At 38.0% G+C, this 19,671-nt stretch overlaps 1 pseudogene; it reads right to left on the reverse strand.

Moving 5' to 3' along the window:
* LOC126061350 (DNA-directed RNA polymerase II subunit RPB11-a-like) overlaps positions 1–16,544 on the reverse strand; it is a 71,345-nt pseudogene extending 54,801 nt beyond the window's left edge.
* Positions 16,545–19,671: the final 3,127 nt, after the last annotated feature.

Below are 19,671 nucleotides of genomic sequence, written 5' to 3' on the forward strand. Positions count from 1 at the left end.
CATTTTATTGCTCATTAGAGATATTTGGTCATTTGTAAGGTTGGCATATTGCTGACTGTGTTTTCATTTCTATTTTCTTCAACTAAGTCATAATGTTCATTGTGTTTTTCTTCCAAACGTCTTTGATGTATGCATTCCTCTCTATTTCCTTTTTCTCAGCAGTACTTCAGAGTTAGAAAACTGAGAACTGTAACAGTTTTCTCCAACTCTCACCTCTTTCCCTTTTCAGTCATTGTAATGCACCAATCAGATTAATCTTTGCAGCAGAATGATGTCATCATATAATTCTACTGCCCAAGAACATATACAATATTGCCTCTAGCATATACAGTATTCAGTTCTATTAAGTCTTTCATAAATCTATCTCTTCACTCTTGTTTCCAGCTACTGTTCTCCCTGCCCTTTGACATACAATGTTCACCCTCAAGTTTGTGCCTTTGCTGATGTTATTTCATCAGCCTCAATTGGCCTTGCTTTTCCCATCGATGAAACCAGGCTCTTCCCTGCTTTGCCACCATGTAGTCTTAACCACCTCAAGTCTTAACAAAAAAGTATCTTGTTTTAAATGCTGCAGCTTACTATGACCTCTCTCTCTCTAAATTTTATACGTATACCATTTGCTTGTTTTGTCTCTTCAAATAGATATTAAGCTATTTGAGGGAACGTGTCATATTTTATACTTTTCATCTACTTTTGTAGCACCCAGGAATATGATATTGGTGGTATGTGGACTGCCACCAATATCATATTGGTGCTTCGAATACGCCATTAGGAACATAAGGCATTTCTTTAATGGTTGCATTGACATTTTTCAAAGTTCATCAAATGTTGATTACTTATTATCATATATGATCTCACAATTTTTTATGTTGCTCAATTCTTTTCCGTCTCAGAATTTGCTGAAAGCACTGTTTCTTCTGGAATACAGATGTCTGCTAAAATGAGCTTATAATAAAACCATCACTAAAATTATCAAAGCCAAAGCACAAATGGACTCTGATTATAGGTGGATGTTAACTTTTAACAAGCAAGGTCTGAATATTCAATTTTTAACTCTCCATTAAAAGACCCTCCAGCGACCTCAGCCTGAAGCCATGGAAAAGTCAATTCAATTTGTACTTCCTAACCTAGGAATGCCAGATGCTAGTCTACTCAGTTCCATGGCAGAGAAAAAACATTCAGGACCCTCTAAGGGGCGATCATGAGGCAAAACTTTAGCTCAATAAAAGAAATAAAAAATTAATAATTTTTAAAGTGAGGCGTAACACACTATTTCATTGCAGTTAATTTTATTTTCTACCTCTTTATTGTAAAACAGTCCAAACACATGAAACTGTAATTCTTTTCAGACCCCGGGAAATATTTTTATGAAGAATTAAGTGTGAAAGTGACTTAGGTTCAAAAGTAATGAAATTATTCCTATGGTTCCAACTTATATTGCAGAAAATTCAAACAACGTAAATGTCTACAGTCAGGGCAAGGGAAGGCAGGCAACAACATAGACAACAGCCCTGCTTAAGAGAAGAGGTATGTTGCTTTTGCCCTGGCTCTTGCTGCTCTTTTCCTCCATTGTCTTAAGTAAGGTAATGTCATCTGAGTCAACAGTCTGTTTCTCCCACTTCGAGACAGCTAAATCTGATCAGCACTTTGTTTGAACCACTACATAACAAAATCAGATTGTCATCATCTCAGAAATTTGAAGTCAGCGACTTTATTACACAAGCCTTTTGTAGGTAAAATAGCAAGGCAATAAACCATACATTTTGGTAAAATTCTATTTTCTATGGGAAATATTTGTTTACACAAAAATTATTTCAATATATTCTATGTATAAGTGTGCATTGTGGTGTAAAATAAAAAGTCATGGAATATAAAGAATTGAGCATCAAGGCTTTATAATAACATGGTTAGGAAGACAAAACACACATATGTGAAATGTTCATAAAAATAAAACACAACACTTAAAGATATATCACTGGAGGAGATAAAATGCTATGAGTTCAGGGGAATGTATACTCGGTGATTAAAGAGAAAAGATTCATTCCAGCTATTGTATTGAAATCTAATATATATGCATGTGCAACATGCTCTTCTTACATTATCTCCTTCAAAGAAATTTAAACTGAACCTTGAGCAGGAAGGCTTTTAGCTTTAAAGGAAGAACCTTGATACAGAGATCTGCAGGTGGAATGACAGAAGCATGAACAGGCTAGAGGAGCGAAGCCTGGAAATCAGGAGAATCTGGGAATCAATCTAAAGGTGTACACAGAAATGTAAATACTTCCAGTCCCTCCACTGCGACTGAGTTTTAGTCCTCCTGAGACCCCTTCACCAGCTCATCAGCTTTGCAGTTTAAAGACACCATTTGGGGTTTCAAAAGCATCGTAGAGTAAGTTGTCAGTTGCCATCGAGGCAATTTTGACTCATGGCAACCCCATGTGGGAAGAGTAGAACTACTCCATAGGGTTTTCAAGATTGACTTTTCAGAAGCAGATCGGTAGGCCTGTCTTCTGAAGTAACTCTAGGTGGGTTCAAACTGCAAATGTTTTGGCTAGTAGTTGTGCACGCAATCATTTGTGCCACCCAGGGACTCCTACTGTGCATGTACCGATTCATTTATACATTTATTTGTTGTCCTTTACTTTAGCCATTTTCTGTTTATGTCTAGAGTCTCTTGGGCTGCGCCTCACTGTGTGTATCTTTTCTTCTCTCACTACCCCCTCAGGGTGCTATGGATAAAATTTTTCATCTTAGGTCAAAGATTATAATCTGGGAACAGAGTAATACCCGCCCCCGCCAAATTACTGTTATAAGAACTTCACAAATTATACAAAACGCTTAGGTTGATTGTGACTTTATTTACACCATCTTGAATACATCAGCAGCCTAGTTAATGATCTTCAATATTTAATTCTGATTACCAGCTAAGTTATTTTGTTGATCTCAAATTAGGACTGTGATCCTATATGTAAAAGAATTAATTTCTCTTTATGCTCCTTAGCTTAAAGCTTAATCCAAGCTAGGTTTCTCCATCTAACTGAATATGGAGTATTTGATAGAACTGATGTGTGTACATATGTGCCAAACTCACAAAATGAACATATATGACTCATCCCCAGTTCATGGTTTATCAAACACCACACATCCAAATGAAAATAACCATGTGGAAGGAAAAATACTTGTAACTTGTTTCTTCCATCTCATTCACCAAAACACACATGCTGTTAGGTTCTACCACCTTAAAAAAACAAAACAAACAAACAAAAAAAACTCATTTTTCACACAATAATATATTTTTGGTATTGTTTTTTAAAGACTGGAAAAATCTGTTTGATAGAAAAGATACAAAAATGAAAGTATATTGACTAATATCAGAACTGAATTCCATAGAAAAATACTTCCCAAGAAAAAGGCAGAAGATCCAATAAAAAAAAAAAAAAAAAACCCATTGCCACTGAGTAGATTCCAACTCATAGTGACCTTACAGGGCAGAGTAGAACTGCCCATAGTACTTCCAAGGACTAGCTGGTGGATTCGAACTGCCAGCTTTTCTACCAAGACTCCAGTAGTCTGACATAATTCCCTGAAAAAGAAATAAACACATTCAGGGCTGAAGAGGCACCCTAGAGTTTATTAATATAATTATGTATAATGTATTTGAACTTGAAGATAAAGTATTTGACACTGGTGAACATTTGCACAGATGTATTCTTTTTCTATTTTTTTCCAATGCAGAATTGCTTCCCACTCCTAACTAAACTTGATCTTTGCTATCACCTTCTCCTAAAGTTCCTCTATGTCCTGAATTCTTCCAACCTGGTTTTCTCTTCTCACCTAGACATCCTTTTTAATGATGCTTTCTCTAACACTGGAATCATTTTCTTGCTTAACCTCCAGCTATATCATTATCCCTCTAGAAATACTATCAATCCTTTCCTCTACTCCAATCCTCAAGTACATAAGAAATTAAATAGAAAAAAAAAAATCCATAAAAATTCAGCATACCTATGTGTCAAATTCATATCATCTAACCGACCAAATGAGAGTGAACAAATACTAGGTAATTCATTTATATATATATTTTATCAGCTCCTATAGTGAATATTGTAAAACATTTTCAGCTCTTTGCAAGTTCTCAACTTGATGTTGGCCTCTTAGTCTCAGTGGAGAGATCTCACCATTCAACTTCACAGTGAAGAAAGATGCTAATGAAGGCTCTACCTCCTTCACCTAAAAACTCTTACTTGATATCTCTTCTCTCTTTTCTGTTTCTCAGGAAGAATTGCCCTTACTCATGTCCAAGTCACACTTGATTTCTTCTCTCAAGTATAACCCTCTGCTCATCTTCTCAATTTCTATCTTCAGTTTTTCTGTACTAGCTTCTTCTCTTCAGTTAAACATACACTCTTCTAAGAAAAGGGACTATGATTTTTTTTCCGCTCCGTGTGAATTATCAAGTTCTCCTTTTTTTTCTCTAAGAAACATTTCAAAAGTATAGTCCACGTTTGCTAGCTATCGGCTGTTCATTAATCACTCACTTCTCAAACTTTTCCAGTTTCCTTCTAAAAACAAAAAACAGGTTAGACTTATGATGATCCCATGTGTGTCAGAGTAGACCTATGTTCCATAGAATTTTTAATGGCTGATTTTTTTTGGAAGTAGATCACTAACCTTTCTTCTGAGGCAACTCTGATTAGGCTCAAACCACCAAACTTTTGGTTAGCAGCTAGTGTATTAACAGCTTGCCAAAGTGCACCACCCTGGGACTCCCTTCTTCTCTTAGCTTCCAGAATTTTATTGACAGTTTCTCTGAAAGAATCATCACTGACGTTCAAAGTTGGAGATCTAATAGCTTTTTGCTTAGGAATTATCTTAATTGACTTTTCAACAACATTTCTCATCATTGCCTCCCTTTTGCTATTGTTGTTACTTTTGTTCTAAAAACTTACTTCCCTTTGCTATGTAAATTTCATTTTCTGGATTTCTTATGTCTGTTATTGTTACCATTCTCTTGATGTGTCATCTTCCACACAACAAATAAATATGAGTTCTTGGAAAGTTCTAAGTTTAGCAACTTTTATCTCCTAATCTTACTTACCAACTCTTTGTGGACGGCATTGAAATGTACCTATCTGTTTCCTAAATCCCTTGACATATAGATTGCAATTTTGACAGCCTGCTGGGCATTTCCACATGATTAGCCACAGGTGCCTAAAACTCAAGAGGTTCAAAATCAATCTCCTTATTTTTTTCCAACTTTTCTACCACTTATTTCTATATCACTTAATGGTATCGACATCTTTTTATTTGTCTTAATTATCTAGTGCTGCTGTAACAGAAATATCACAAGTGGATGGCTTTAACAAACAGATATTTATTCTCTCACAGTCTAGTAGGCTAGAAGCCTGAATTCAGGGCCTCAGCTCCAGGAGAAGGTTTCCGTCTCTGTCAGCTCTAGGGAAAGGTCCTGGTCATCAATCTTCCCCTGGTCTAGGAGCTTCTCAGCACAGGGACCCCATGTTCAAAGAACACGCTCTGCTCCTGGCTCTACTTTCTTGGTGGTATGAGGACCCTCTTCTCTTTACTCAGTTCTCTCTTTTATATCTCAAAAGAGATTGACTCAAGGTACAACCTAACCCTATAGATTGTGTCCTATCTCATTAACATAACTGCCTCTAATCTTGCCTCATTAACATAATGGACAGCTTACTCTCAAATAGAATCATAACCACAGGCATAGAGCTAGGATTTACAACACACAGGAAAATTACGTTAGATCACAAAATGAAGGACAACCACACAATACTGGGAATCATGGCCTAGCCAATTTGACACATATTTTTTGGAGACACAATTCAATCCATGACAATATTTAAAATTTTAAAGTTACCATTTCTTTTTCCTCACAACTCTTACCTCCCTCACATCTCTGACCTCAATGGGTCACCAGGTAGAGATAGTTTCCTTGCTTTGGAAGGTTCCCATATGTAAGGATTTTTGTTGTCATATTTTAGTTAGATAATATCAGCCACCAAACAATGTGATTCAAGTGTCAGTTTCAATGCACATTAACTGTGAGTAATTGCATAAAGCACAAACTTAGCTGCTAGTTCTTTGGTCCACATATCATTCTGTAAATAACAGCCGCACATCACAATCAGCCATGTCACTTCTTTCATAGTGTATAGATGACAAGATACTATACATTTGCTATTCAGTGCATGAACAGAGAGCAAGCATGTATAGTTTTGTCGATTCCTTGTCTCCAATGATAAATTTTACAAAAGTAGATAACTGAAAGAGGGCATTAGTCAACAGATAAAAGTGAAGTGAATAAATGATAAGTGATAATGCTGGAAGTGAAATTCAAATCAAATATAAATGGTGTTATTGAACAAATACCTGATGATGGCAATGTCGACAATGCCAATATTTGAGAGACTTTAGACAGGGTTGCTATGAATTGGAATCAAGTCGATGGCACACAACAACAGCACAACAAGATACATCAGTAGAGGAATTTAGTGAAGGTGAACTTACATAAATAAATAAAAGGCTTATGATGAAAAGAGTGAAGATGCCCTAGAGGAAGTAAAGGGCAATAAACTTAACATTAAAGGAATTATAAGAGATAGTTCACAACATTGAAAGTGCAATACATAAAATGTTGGAAGCTAATCCAAACTTAGAAAGGAGCACAACAATTCACCAAGACATAGAAGATGCTCTTTCAGTATGGCAATATGTATGATGATAAGAAAAAATAAGCACTCTGCAAACTACTCTCATTTTTTTTTTAAACAAACATCTTAATTCTCAATATTTCTAATGTTTAAAAATGACAGTGTACAAAATAAATATTAGTTTTACTCTTTTTCCATTTCTCCCTACATTTATAAGGAACAGTAGGAGAGATTTGGGAACTAGAGTTGTAAATTTGAATGCCATCTACCAAGAGGTGGTAAATATTTTGACAACAGTTTTTAAAGGTCGTGGAAGCATTGTAATTTTTCCCATTGATTATCAAGATTGTATTACATGGTTTTAGCTCGCATGGTCATTTTTATGGCTCCTCATTACCATGCAAGAACTGCCTGTATGATCAATTCAGTTTCAGTAGTCAGTTGTGTGTGCCCTGTGAATATATTAGGTGTTCATGCTCAGTAATTTTCTTACTCTTTTTTGAGTAAACAAGGGCACCATCAGAAGACAGGAGAGGCGCTTTGGCAGTAGCTTCCATGCATCCTTCTGAGAATGACCCACCTCAGTGCCGTAGGCAGCTGTGATAATCACTAGCAGCTTCTAGAAGTATCTGGGCATCCTTTTGTAAATCACTGACTTTGGTGTTGTAGATAGCTAAGCTTATTAGCAGTGGCTTTTCTGTAATTCTTGCATTTCTGGAGTTTTGGGAAGCCAGTAGCAACCTTCTTGACCTTTGCTTTACCAATCCTTTCAACATCTGTCTCTACGGCTCAATAATAAATCACTTTGTTATTTGAAATACTTCTAGTTATATCTGTTTTGTGGACTGCCCCTAACCAATAACAACACTTGACACCCAGAAGCATCTCCAAAGTAAAGAGCCATGTAAAGATGAAGACTTGTATTGGTTAGCTAACCTAGTGAGATATGAAGGCAGTAATGGCTTTATTATCAGTGGGAAATGGGATGGTAGTCCATAGGATACAGCAGCAAAGCTGTTAAACTATCACTTGTAGTTATCTGGAATAGAGTGCCTAACGGAAGCAAAATATGGAGAATCCCAATGACTTATGGAAAAGTAGGACAAAGTAGATGTGAGCACACATACTGTAGGGGAAGATGGATAGCTCTGAACACACTGAGATCAAAGAAATAAATGATAAGCTCAGGATTTTTAAATTCTTAGCTGCAGGCATGACCAGGAAACAAAAATATCTATGTCTGGTCTGAGATAATCCTTTGTCTCTAATAACCTCAGGACTGATGTATCAAATGATCAGACCCAAAGTTTGAGCCTGCAAGTTGCACAATTACAATGAAAGTTAAATTCACAACTTCATCAGGACTCTTCGGTGAAAGGTAGAAATCAGGATTCAACCAGAAAATGAGAAACTGTTCTGAGTATTTAAGATACATGGAATTAAAGCAGAGATTTGGTTCCAAATCCACTGTCAACAAGCCCATTCTAACTCATAACCACCCTATAGGGCAGAGTAGAACTGCTCCATAGGGTTTCCAAGGTTATTAAATCTTTATGGAAGCAGACTGCCACATCTTTCTCCCATGGAGAGGTTAGTAGGTTTGAACTGCCAACTTTTTGGTTGGCAGCTGAATGCTTTAACCACTGCGCCACCAAGGGGCTGAGAATTCAGTTAGGGTGACTGATATATGATCTTACCTGTGTAGTTGTGAAACTGCTTCAGGTTCAGGCCATCATCATTAGGGAGTAGCAATTGCACTCGTCTTTACAACTGGTCTCCCAGCATCAATATTTACCCCCCTTCAAAGTACATTTTAGAGCATTTCCCTGAAGTAGGTTTTCATGTGCACCATAACAAAATAAGGAAAACTGGCTAATTTTCAGTAGATCTGTGATCAAGTCCTAACTCATTGTGTGCTCATGGGCAAAGGGATCCTCTGAGTTAAAATTTGCCAGTAAAATCACTGAGTAGATCAGTGTGGGTTGGGTAGATTTCAAGCTCTGTGAGCCAGGGAATAGTCAAAGTGCTATGTGGAGTTATAAATGGATAAGTAGAGTTGCTCTGAGTGAGGGATGCGATGCTGTGGAGCCTTACCCACTCCACAGACTCAAACTTTTTGCCCTAACCCTCTGCCCACCTAGGAGCTTTCAAAGGGAGCTCCCCATAGCACATTTTGAAAATCATTAGGATAGAGGATTTTAAGGTCCACTCAACTCAAAATATTATTAATTTCCTCTAACTTTGTAAATAATTCTTACTGACTTCATATGATCTGCAAAAGTGAAATCAAACTTCTCAGCTTAGACATTCAGGGCTATTTATAAATTGGTTCTTGCCTGTCATTCCAGCTTTAGTCCTCTTCTTTCTCTTCATGGACCCTGTGCATCAGCAACTTTGTACTGCTGGGTCATGCTGAATGAATGAAGATATAACTGGAGAATGAGAACTCATTATACTTTACTTTTTCTAATGTAATACACTAAACACCCTGTTTCTATACAACTGCAGCCCTGATCACCTCCTTGGATCTTACGCATTCAAGATCTACTTCTTGATTTATTCATCAATTAATATAGTTTCATTGACAAATGAATCATTAGGATTGGATTGGATGCATGTAACAAGAAATTCTAAATATATTAGCAATACATAATGACTTATTTTCCTTTTTATTTTATTATTGTTATTTTTCTGTTGTTGAGCTTTAGGTGAAAATTTACAGCTCAAGGTAGTGTCTCATACAAAAATTAATACATGCATTGTTATGTGACCCTAGTTGCTATGCCCATAACGTGACCACACATTCCTCCTTTCCACCCAAGATTTCCCTTATCCATTCAACCAGCTCCTATCCCTTTCTGCCTCTCATCCAGATAGGAGCCGCCCGTTTAGTCTCATAAAAAAAAAAAAAAAAAAAAAAATACTCAGCAGAAACCACACAGGCAAGAAGGCAATAGGATGGCATATATAAAGCACTGAAAAAAAAATTGCTAGCTAAGAATTATATGTCCAGCAAAGCTGTCTCTCAAAAATGATGGTGAAATTAGCACATTTCCAGATAAACAGAAGTTTAGGGAATTTGTAAAAACAAAACCAAAATTACAAGAAATACTAAAGGGAGTCCTCTGGTTAGATAATCAGTAACATCAGATAACAACCCAAGACTAGAACACAGGACGGAACAACCAGATATCAACCCAGATAGGGAAGTCACAAAAATAAAGCTATAACACTGAAAAACACGAAAATAGGGAAACAGAGACATCGATATGTAAAAGAAGACAATATTAAAACAAAAAAGAAAGACTAAAAAAAATGGTCATAGATCTTTCATATGGAGAGGAAGTCAAGGCAATATAAAGAAATAAAACATTGGTTTAAACTCAGAAAAATAGGAGTAAATATTAAGGTAACCACAAAGGAAACTAACAATGCTACACATCAAAATAAAAAACAAGAAAAATTCAGCAAATACAAAATCAACAACAGCAGTCAAAACAACCTGGTACTCGTACAATATCAGAGAAACAGACCAATGGAAGAGATTTGAGAATCCAGATGTAAATTCATCCCACCTATGAGCAGCCCAAAACCAAACCAAACCAAACCCAGCAGTGCTGAGTCGATTCCGACTCATAGCGACCCTACAGGACAGAGTAGAACTGCCCCACAGGGTTTCCAAGGAGCACCTGGCAGATTCAAACTGCCAACCCTTTGGTTAACAGCTGTAGCACTTAACCACTATGCTAGCACGGTTTCCTGACAAAGGCCCAAAGTCTGTTAAATGGGGAAAAGACAGTCTTTTTAACAAGTGGCACTGACATAACTGGATATCCACCTGCAAAAAAATGAAACAAGACCCATACCTCAGATCAGGTGCAAAAACTAATTCAAAATAGATCAAAGACCTAAATATAAAATCTAAAACTATAAAGATCATGGAAGAAAAAATAGGGACAACACTGGGAGCCCTAATACATGGCAACAACAGTATACAAAACATTACTAACAATGCACAAACTCCAGGAGAGAAAATAGATAACTGGGAGCTCCTAAAAATCAAACACTTATGCTCATCAAACAACTTCACCAAAAGGATAAAAAGTCAACCTACAGACTGGGAAAAAATGTTTGAGTATGACATATCCTGTCAGGGTCTAATCTCTAAAATCTACAAAATACTGCAAACTTCAACAACAAAAAGACAAATAACCCAATTAAAAAATGGTCAAAGGATATGAACAGGCATTTCACCAAAGAAGACATTCAGGCAGCTAACAGATACATGAGGAAATGCTCACAATCATTAGCCATTAGAGAAATGCAAATCAAAACTACAATGAGATACCATCTCAACTCAACAAGGCTAGCACTAATCCAAAAAACACAAAATAATAAATGTTGGAGAGGTTGTGGAGAGACTGGAACACTTATACACTGTTGGTCGGAATGAAAATCGTACAACCACTTTGGAAATCAACTTGGCACTTCCTTAAAAAGCTAGAAATAGAAGTACCGTATTATCCAGCAATCCTACTCCTTGGAATATATTCTAGAGAAATAAGAGCTGTCACAGGAGTAGATACATGCACACTCATGTTCACTGCAGCACTGCAGCAATAGCAAAAAAATGGAAACGACCAAGGTGTACATCAATGGACAAATGGATAAATGAGTTTGGTATAGTCACATGATGGAATACTATGAAATGTTAAATAACGCTGAATTCGCGAAACATCCCATAACATGAATGAATCTGGAAGGCATTATGCTGAGTGAAATAAGTCAGGCACAAAAGAACAATTATTGTATAAGACCACTATTATACAAACTCAAGAAAAGGTTTAAACACAGAAGAAAACATTCTTTGATGGTTATGAGGGTGGGAGGGAGAGGGGTGTTCACTAACTAGATAGGAGATGAGAATTAACTTAGAGGTGAAGGGAAGGACAACACACAATACGGGGAAGACAGCACAACTGGACTAAACCAAAAGCTAAGAAGTTTCCTGAATACAATCAAACACTTCGAGGGACAAAGTAGCAGGGGCAGGTATCTGGGGGCCACGGTTGCATGTGACATCTAGGTCAATTGGCATAACAAAGTATATTAAGAAAATGTTCTGCATCCCATTTTGCTGAGTGTCACCTGGGGTCTTAAAAGCTTGCAAGTGGCTGTCTAAGATGCATCAATTGGTTCCAACCCACCTGGAGCAAAGGAGAATGAAGAAAACCAAAGACACAAGGTAAATATGAGCCCAAGAGACAGAAAGGGCCACATAAACCAGAGACTCCATCAGCCTGAGACCAGAACTAGATGGTGCCTGGTTACCACCAACAACTGCCCTGACAGGGAACACACCAGAGAGTCCCTGATGGAGCAGGAGAAAAGCGGGGTGCAGAGCTAAAATTCTAGTAAAAAGACCAGACTTAATGGTCTGAGACTGAAGGAACCCCAGTGACATGGCCCCCCAGACTCTCTGTCAACCCAGAACTAAAACTATTCCTGAAGCCAAGTCTTCAGACGAAAAATAGACTGGACTTTAAGACATAAAATCATACTCATGAAGAGTGTGATTCTTAGTTCTAGTAGATAAAAAAGAATTTTTTTTTTTTTTTTTTTTTTTATGAGACTAAATGGGCGGCTCCTATCTGGATGAGAGGCAGAAAGGGATAGGAGCTGGTTGAATGGATAAGGGAAATCTTGGGTGGAAAGGAGGAATGTGTGGTCACGTTATGGGCATAGCAACTAGGGTCACATAACAATGCATGTATTAATTTTTGTATGAGACACTACCTTGAGCTGTAAATTTTCACCTAAAGCTCAACAACAGAAAAATAACAATAATAAAATAAAAAGGAAAATAAGTCATTATGTATTGCTAATATATTTAGAATTTCTTGTTACATGCATCCAATCCAATCCTAATGATTCATTTGTCAATGAAACTATATTAATTGATGAATAAATCAAGAAGTAGATCTTGAATGCGTAAGATCCAAGGAGGTGATCAGGGCTGCAGTTGTATAGAAACAGGGTGTTTAGTGTATTACATTAGAAAAAGTAAAGTATAATGAGTTCTCATTCTCCAGTTATATCTTCATTCATTCAGCATGACCCAGCAGTACAAAGTTGCTGATGCACAGGGTCCATGAAGAGAAAGAAGAGGACTAAAGCTGGAATGACAGGCAAGAACCAATTTATAAATAGCCCTGAATGTCTAAGCTGAGAAGTTTGATTTCACTTTTGCAGATCATATGAAGTCAGTAAGAATTATTTACAAAGTTAGAGGAAATTAATAATATTTTGAGTTGAGTGGACCTTAAAATCCTCTATCCTAATGATTTTCAAAATGTGCTATGGGGAGCTCCCTTTGAAAGCTCCTAGGTGGGCAGAGGGTTAGGGCAAAAAGTTTGAGTCTGTGGAGTGGGTAAGGCTCCACAGCATCGCATCCCTCACTCAGAGCAACTCTACTTATCCATTTATAACTCCACATAGCACTTTGACTATTCCCTGGCTCACAGAGCTTGAAATCTACCCAACCCACACTGATCTACTCAGTGATTTTACTGGCAAATTTTAACTCAGAGGATCCCTTTGCCCATGAGCACACAATGAGTTAGGACTTGATCACAGATCTACTGAAAATTAGCCAGTTTTCCTTATTTTGTTATGGTGCACATGAAAACCTACTTCAGGGAAATGCTCTAAAATGTACTTTGAAGGGGGGTAAATATTGATGCTGGGAGACCAGTTGTAAAGACGAGTGCAATTGCTACTCCCTAATGATGATGGCCTGAACCTGAAGCAGTTTCACAACTACACAGGTAAGATCATATATCAGTCACCCTAACTGAATTCTCAGCCCCTTGGTGGCGCAGTGGTTAAAGCATTCAGCTGCCAACCAAAAAGTTGGCAGTTCAAACCTACTAACCTCTCCATGGGAGAAAGATGTGGCAGTCTGCTTCCATAAAGATTTAATAACCTTGGAAACCCTATGGAGCAGTTCTACTCTGCCCTATAGGGTGGTTATGAGTTAGAATGGGCTTGTTGACAGTGGATTTGGAACCAAATCTCTGCTTTAATTCCATGTATCTTAAATACTCAGAACAGTTTCTCATTTTCTGGTTGAATCCTGATTTCTACCTTTCACCGAAGAGTCCTGATGAAGTTGTGAATTTAACTTTCATTGTAATTGTGCAACTTGCAGGCTCAAACTTTGGGTCTGATCATTTGATACATCAGTCCTGAGGTTATTAGAGACAAAGGATTATCTCAGACCAGACATAGATATTTTTGTTTCCTGGTCATGCCTGCAGCTAAGAATTTAAAAATCCTGAGCTTATCATTTATTTCTTTGATCTCAGTGTGTTCAGAGCTATCCATCTTCCCCTACAGTATGTGTGCTCACATCTACTTTGTCCTACTTTTCCATAAGTCATTGGGATTCTCCATATTTTGCTTCCGTTAGGCACTCTATTCCAGATAACTACAAGTGATAGTTTAACAGCTTTGCTGCTGTATCCTATGGACTACCATCCCATTTCCCACTGATAATAAAGCCATTACTGCCTTCATATCTCACTAGGTTAGCTAACCAATACAAGTCTTCATCTTTACATGGCTCTTTACTTTGGAGATGCTTCTGGGTGTCAAGTGTTGTTATTGGTTAGGGGCAGTCCACAAAACAGATATAACTAGAAGTATTTCAAATAACAAAGTGATTTATTATTGAGCCGTAGAGACAGATGTTGAAAGGATTGGTAAAGCAAAGGTCAAGAAGGTTGCTACTGGCTTCCCAAAACTCCAGAAATGCAAGAATTACAGAAAAGCCACTGCTAATAAGCTTAGCTATCTACAACACCAAAGTCAGTGATTTACAAAAGGATGCCCAGATACTTCTAGAAGCTGCTAGTGATTATCACAGCTGCCTACGGCACTGAGGTGGGGTTTGGTGAGCTTCTTGGATAGATACTTCCCATTTTTCATGATATTGGGGAAGTTTTCGCCAACAAATCTTCAACAATTCTCTCTGTATTCTCTGTTACCTCCCTCCCCCATTCTGGTACTCCAATCACTCATAGGTTATTCCTCTTGATAAAGTCCCACATAATTCTTAGGGTTTCTTCTTCTTTTTTTTTTTTTTTTTAATTCTTTTATCTGATTTTTCCTCAAATAAGTTGGTGTCATGTGCTTTATCTTCAATCTCACTAATTCTGACTTCTGTTGCCTCAATTCTCCTCCTATGACTTTCTATCTAGTTGTCTAATTCTGTCTCTCTATAGATTCTTGCAGCCTGTAAAATTTGTCATTATGCTCTTGTATAACCTTCTTTGTTGTTGTCGCTAGGTGCTGTCAAGTCAGTTCCAACTCATAGTGATCCTATGCACAACAGAACAAAACACTGCCCGGTTTTGCACCATCCTTAAAATCTTTGTTATGCTAGAGCTTAGTGCTGCAGCCACTGTGTCAATACACCTCGTTGAGACTCTTCCTCTTTTCCACTAACCCTGTACTTTGCCAAGCATGATGTCCTTCTCCAGGCACTGAAAAGGACCTGATAACATGTCCAAAGTATGTAAGACGTAGTTTCGCCATCCTTGCTTCTAAGGAGCATTCTGGTTGTACTTCTTCCAAGACAGATTTATTTGTTTTTCTGGCAGTCCATGGTATATTCAATATTCTTCGCTAACACCACAATTCAAAGGCATCAATTCCTCTTCAGTCTTCCTTATTCATCGTCCAGGTTTCACATGCATATGATGCGATTGAAAATACCATAGCTTGGGTCAGGCGCACCTTAGTCTTCAAGGTGACATCTTTACTTTTCAACACTTAAAGAGGTCCTTTGCAGCAGATTTGCCCAATGCAATGCATCATTTGGTTTCTTGACTGCTGCTTCTATGAGTGCTGATTGTGGATCCAAGTAAAAAGAAATCCTTGGAAACTTCAATCTTTTCTCCGTTTATCATGATGTTGCTCATTGGTCCAGTTGTGAGGATTTTGCTTTCTTTATGTTGAGGTGTAATCCATACCTTCTTAAGTTCCTCTGTTGCTTTGTATGTGTGTTCCTTGGCTTTTTTCTGCATTTTGCCTGATCTCCTTCCTGTTCTCTTGAAGAGTTCTGTCAGGAATGGGAGTCACCACTTATTCTTGGACTTCTTTCTTGGGTGGCTCAGTGGAGTGGGTGGAGCCACCAGTCCTCAGGCCCCTGATGTGGGTAGGGAAGGACCCCGCTTAATAGGTAAAAAAAAAAAAAAAAAAAAAAGGTGGTGTCAAATGTCATGAATCTGCCACTCCCCCTTGTAGCAGATACAGATGAAAATAGGCTTCAGGTATATATATATATAAAAAATAATGTACTAATGAGGGCCTACACTGTTGAAATGCCTGTGCCTAGGCAAAGGGGCTGTGCCTGCCCTGAGTTCTTGGCTTAGGGGAATTGGCCAATTATTTTTTCCTGTTTGTTAATTTGTTCCCTCTCCAAAGCTGGGAGAATGGCTCAGGGCACGTGATCGTCCTCCTTCAGGCCCAGGGAGTGCAGCAATGGTTGAAGCAGACAGGGACCTGGAGCAAAGAGGGGAGGTGGCAGGTAAATGGGAAAGAGGTACTTCCCAAAAGGATTTTTTTTTTCGATCCATGTGGTACGTTAGATGCTCGTACTCATCTTTTGCTGATTGAGCGCCGTGTCTCACTGGTTCTGGAGGTTTGAGCAGATCCTCCACCCCTCGGTCTCTCCTGATGTGGAAATGCATCCCAAGTGCAACTGCTTGTCTCACTGCTCGTGCCAGTCAATCCAGCCTGCAGGGTGCTGGTGCCGGCCAGATCAGGTCTGGCAATTCTTCGCTGCCTCTGAACCATCTCTCCCTTCCCCTGCTGTTCAGTCTGATTCCTCGATTTTGTCTTTGGTGTTTAGAGCTCCTAGATTGTCATATATATTTGATTCACTTCTTTTTTCAAGTCTTTGTTGTAAAAGGGACCACAGGAAGCACCTGACTACTCCACCATCTTGGTCCTGCCTCATATTTTTCTTTTACATGAAATAAATCCTGTCTATACAGGGTTGTAGGATTTAAATATAATCATCAGAAGTCCAGCATTCTTCCATCTTTCTTGCCTGCAGGCTGAAGAATTGGTGCATTTGAATTATGGTGTTTGTTAAGAATATTGAATACAGTATGGAACCCCAGAAGAATGAACAAGACTGTCTTGGAAAAAGTACAGCCAGAGTGCTCCCTGGAAATGAGGATGGTGAGATTTTGGACATGTTATCAGGAGGGACCAGTCCTTGGAGAAGGACATCATGCCTGGTAAAATAGAGGGTAAGCAAAAAAGAAGAAGGCCCTCGATAAGATGGATTGACATAGTGGCTGCAACAATGAGCTCAAACATAGCAATGATTGTGAGGATGACGCAGGACTGGGTGGTATTTCAGTCTGTTGTATATAGGGTTGTTATGAGTTAGAACTGACTCAACAGCATCTAACAACAACAATCAAACATGTAAATCTGTCTCATAATCTAAAATAGATGCAGAACTCCAGCCATTTTATCCACATTCCAAACAGCTGAAGGGGAAGGTTTTTTTGTTGTTAGGGACCTGGGAGCATACTAGATTGTGAAATTCTATTACTTCTGTATCCTTAAATTCCTAGCACTGGGCACAGCATCTCAATATATGAATGAATATATAATGAATGACAACCTTAACTTTTATTAAATTGGCATTTGCCTAACCAGCCAGAATGTTAAGAAGGAACATACATACACACATACTAGTACATACACACGCTACTACTATTAATATGAAAAGTATTAGAAATAACAGGCCAGTGGGGGATAAGAATGATTTTCATCTGGGAATGCTCCTACAAAAGAAATAAATTAAAACCAAACATTACTAACTTCATTCCTACACATTCCTGTCAATAATTCATCATTTTTTCCTATATACTTAGAAATGTTTCCTACATTATAATGAGATTTAATATCCTACTGTCACAATATTGGGTAGAAATGTTTGTGGATCTAGAAAACCCAGGTTTTACACTAATGAAATATCAAGGGAAACTCCCGCACTTCTCATTATCTCTAAGTGGTTCCTCAGCTCCCAGTCACAAAATATAGAAACACATAGCTGCAGACTATGCCATCACAACAATGAATCCCATATTTTTAAAATTTATTGTTTTTTATGTATGTATGTATTCATCCATCCATCCACCCATCCGCTTATCTTCTACTTCAAAAACAACTTAGATGGCTTACAAACATTCACTGCAATATGCTACATATAAACAAATTTTAAATGAGTATAAAACAATAATAAGAACAAAGGAGAATTAAGGTAACAAAAAATCTGATCATCCAGGAATTAGGTAATTAAACAATATACATAAAAGGACATTATACTCCCTTTCTAGAAGTCAGCCATTAATCTGGTTCTGAGATTTCTCATAACCTTGGGAAATCTGTTCCAGAGAACTTTGAGGTCAGAACTTGAGGCTACAAACTCCTATCAGAAGAATTCTGAACCTAGGGAAATAAGATTGTCCACTGGTGGATAAATCATGACATCACCATTTTAATAGAAACATTGACTCCCGGATCAACTTAAATTGAAGGAGTGTGGACTGAACGTGTAAAGAATGGGTGCCTCTTTAAAGATGAGTAGAACTGTCTTGGAGGCACAGAAAATAGAGAGCAATATGTCTTTAAGTTAATGTATCCAAACTGTGTTTAAGCAAATATCATGTTTGTTTGTTTTTCAAGATACGAATTGATGTTCCATGTGGATGGAGGATGAGTTAAACAATGTTAAATAAGTTTGGGAAATACCGAGTTATATCGTGTTAAACCAAATCCCTTATTACAGGAATTCCCAGGGTCTTAAGTATTTAATTTGCATTGTGAGTCTCTGAAAGGGATAAAATGTGTAGCATTTTCCCAAACTTAGATGACAACTATGGCAGAGACTATGCTGTCTTAGTTTCCTACTGCTGCTGCAACAGAAATATCACAAGTAGGTGATTTTATAGAAATTTTTTTTTATCACATTTCTGGAGATTAAAAGTCCACATCAGGGTCTCAGCCATGTGGAGGTAGTCCAGTGTGTTCCTTGGTTCTTTGATGTGTAGATGATCTTCAGGAGGAATCTGTCCTTACCTTCCCCCCCTTGTGTGTTCTTTCTAATACTCAGATGGGATTAGATTTAGAATTCACCCTATGGAGCCCTGGTGGTGCAGTAGTTAAGAGCTCAGCTGCTAACCAAACGGTTGGCAGCTTGAATCCACCAACTCCTCCTTGGAAACCCTGTGGGGCAGTTCTACTCTGTACTATAAGGACACTATAAGGACACTATAAGTCAGAATCAACTTGATGGCAATGGGTTTGTTTGTTTTTGGTCTATTCCGGTCTAAGACAATTAATATAATGAAGAAAACCCAATTTCCAAACTGGATTACATCCTCAGGTATAGAGGTTAGGATTCCAACATATATTTTGGGGGACAAAATTTAATCCATAATGTATGCTATGTTTTCACTGCACTATTTTCTTTGTTGTGGTTGTTGTTAGGTGTCATTGAGTCGACTCTGAATCATAGCCCTGTGTACAACAGGACAAAACACTGCTTGGTCCTGCAACATTCTCATAAATGTTGCTGTTTGAGCTCATTGTTGTAGCCACTGGCCAATCCGTCTCACTGAGGGTCTTTCTCTTTTTTGCTGACCCTCTACTTTACCAAGCATGACGTCCTTCTCCAGGGACTGGTCCTTCTTGATAACATATCCAAAGTACATAAGATGAAATCTCACCACCCTCCCTTCTAAGGAACATTCTGGCTGTACGTCTTCCAAGACAGACATTTGTTGTTCTGGCAGTCCATGGCATATTCAATATTCTTTGCCAACACCATAATTCAATGGCATCAATTCTTCTTCGGTCTTCCTTATTGTCCAGCTTTTGCATGCGTATGAGGAGATGGAAA

This window comes from Elephas maximus, chromosome 18, assembly GCF_024166365.1.
Source record: "Elephas maximus indicus isolate mEleMax1 chromosome 18, mEleMax1 primary haplotype, whole genome shotgun sequence".
In the NCBI taxonomy this organism is placed as follows: Eukaryota; Metazoa; Chordata; class Mammalia; order Proboscidea; family Elephantidae; genus Elephas; species Elephas maximus.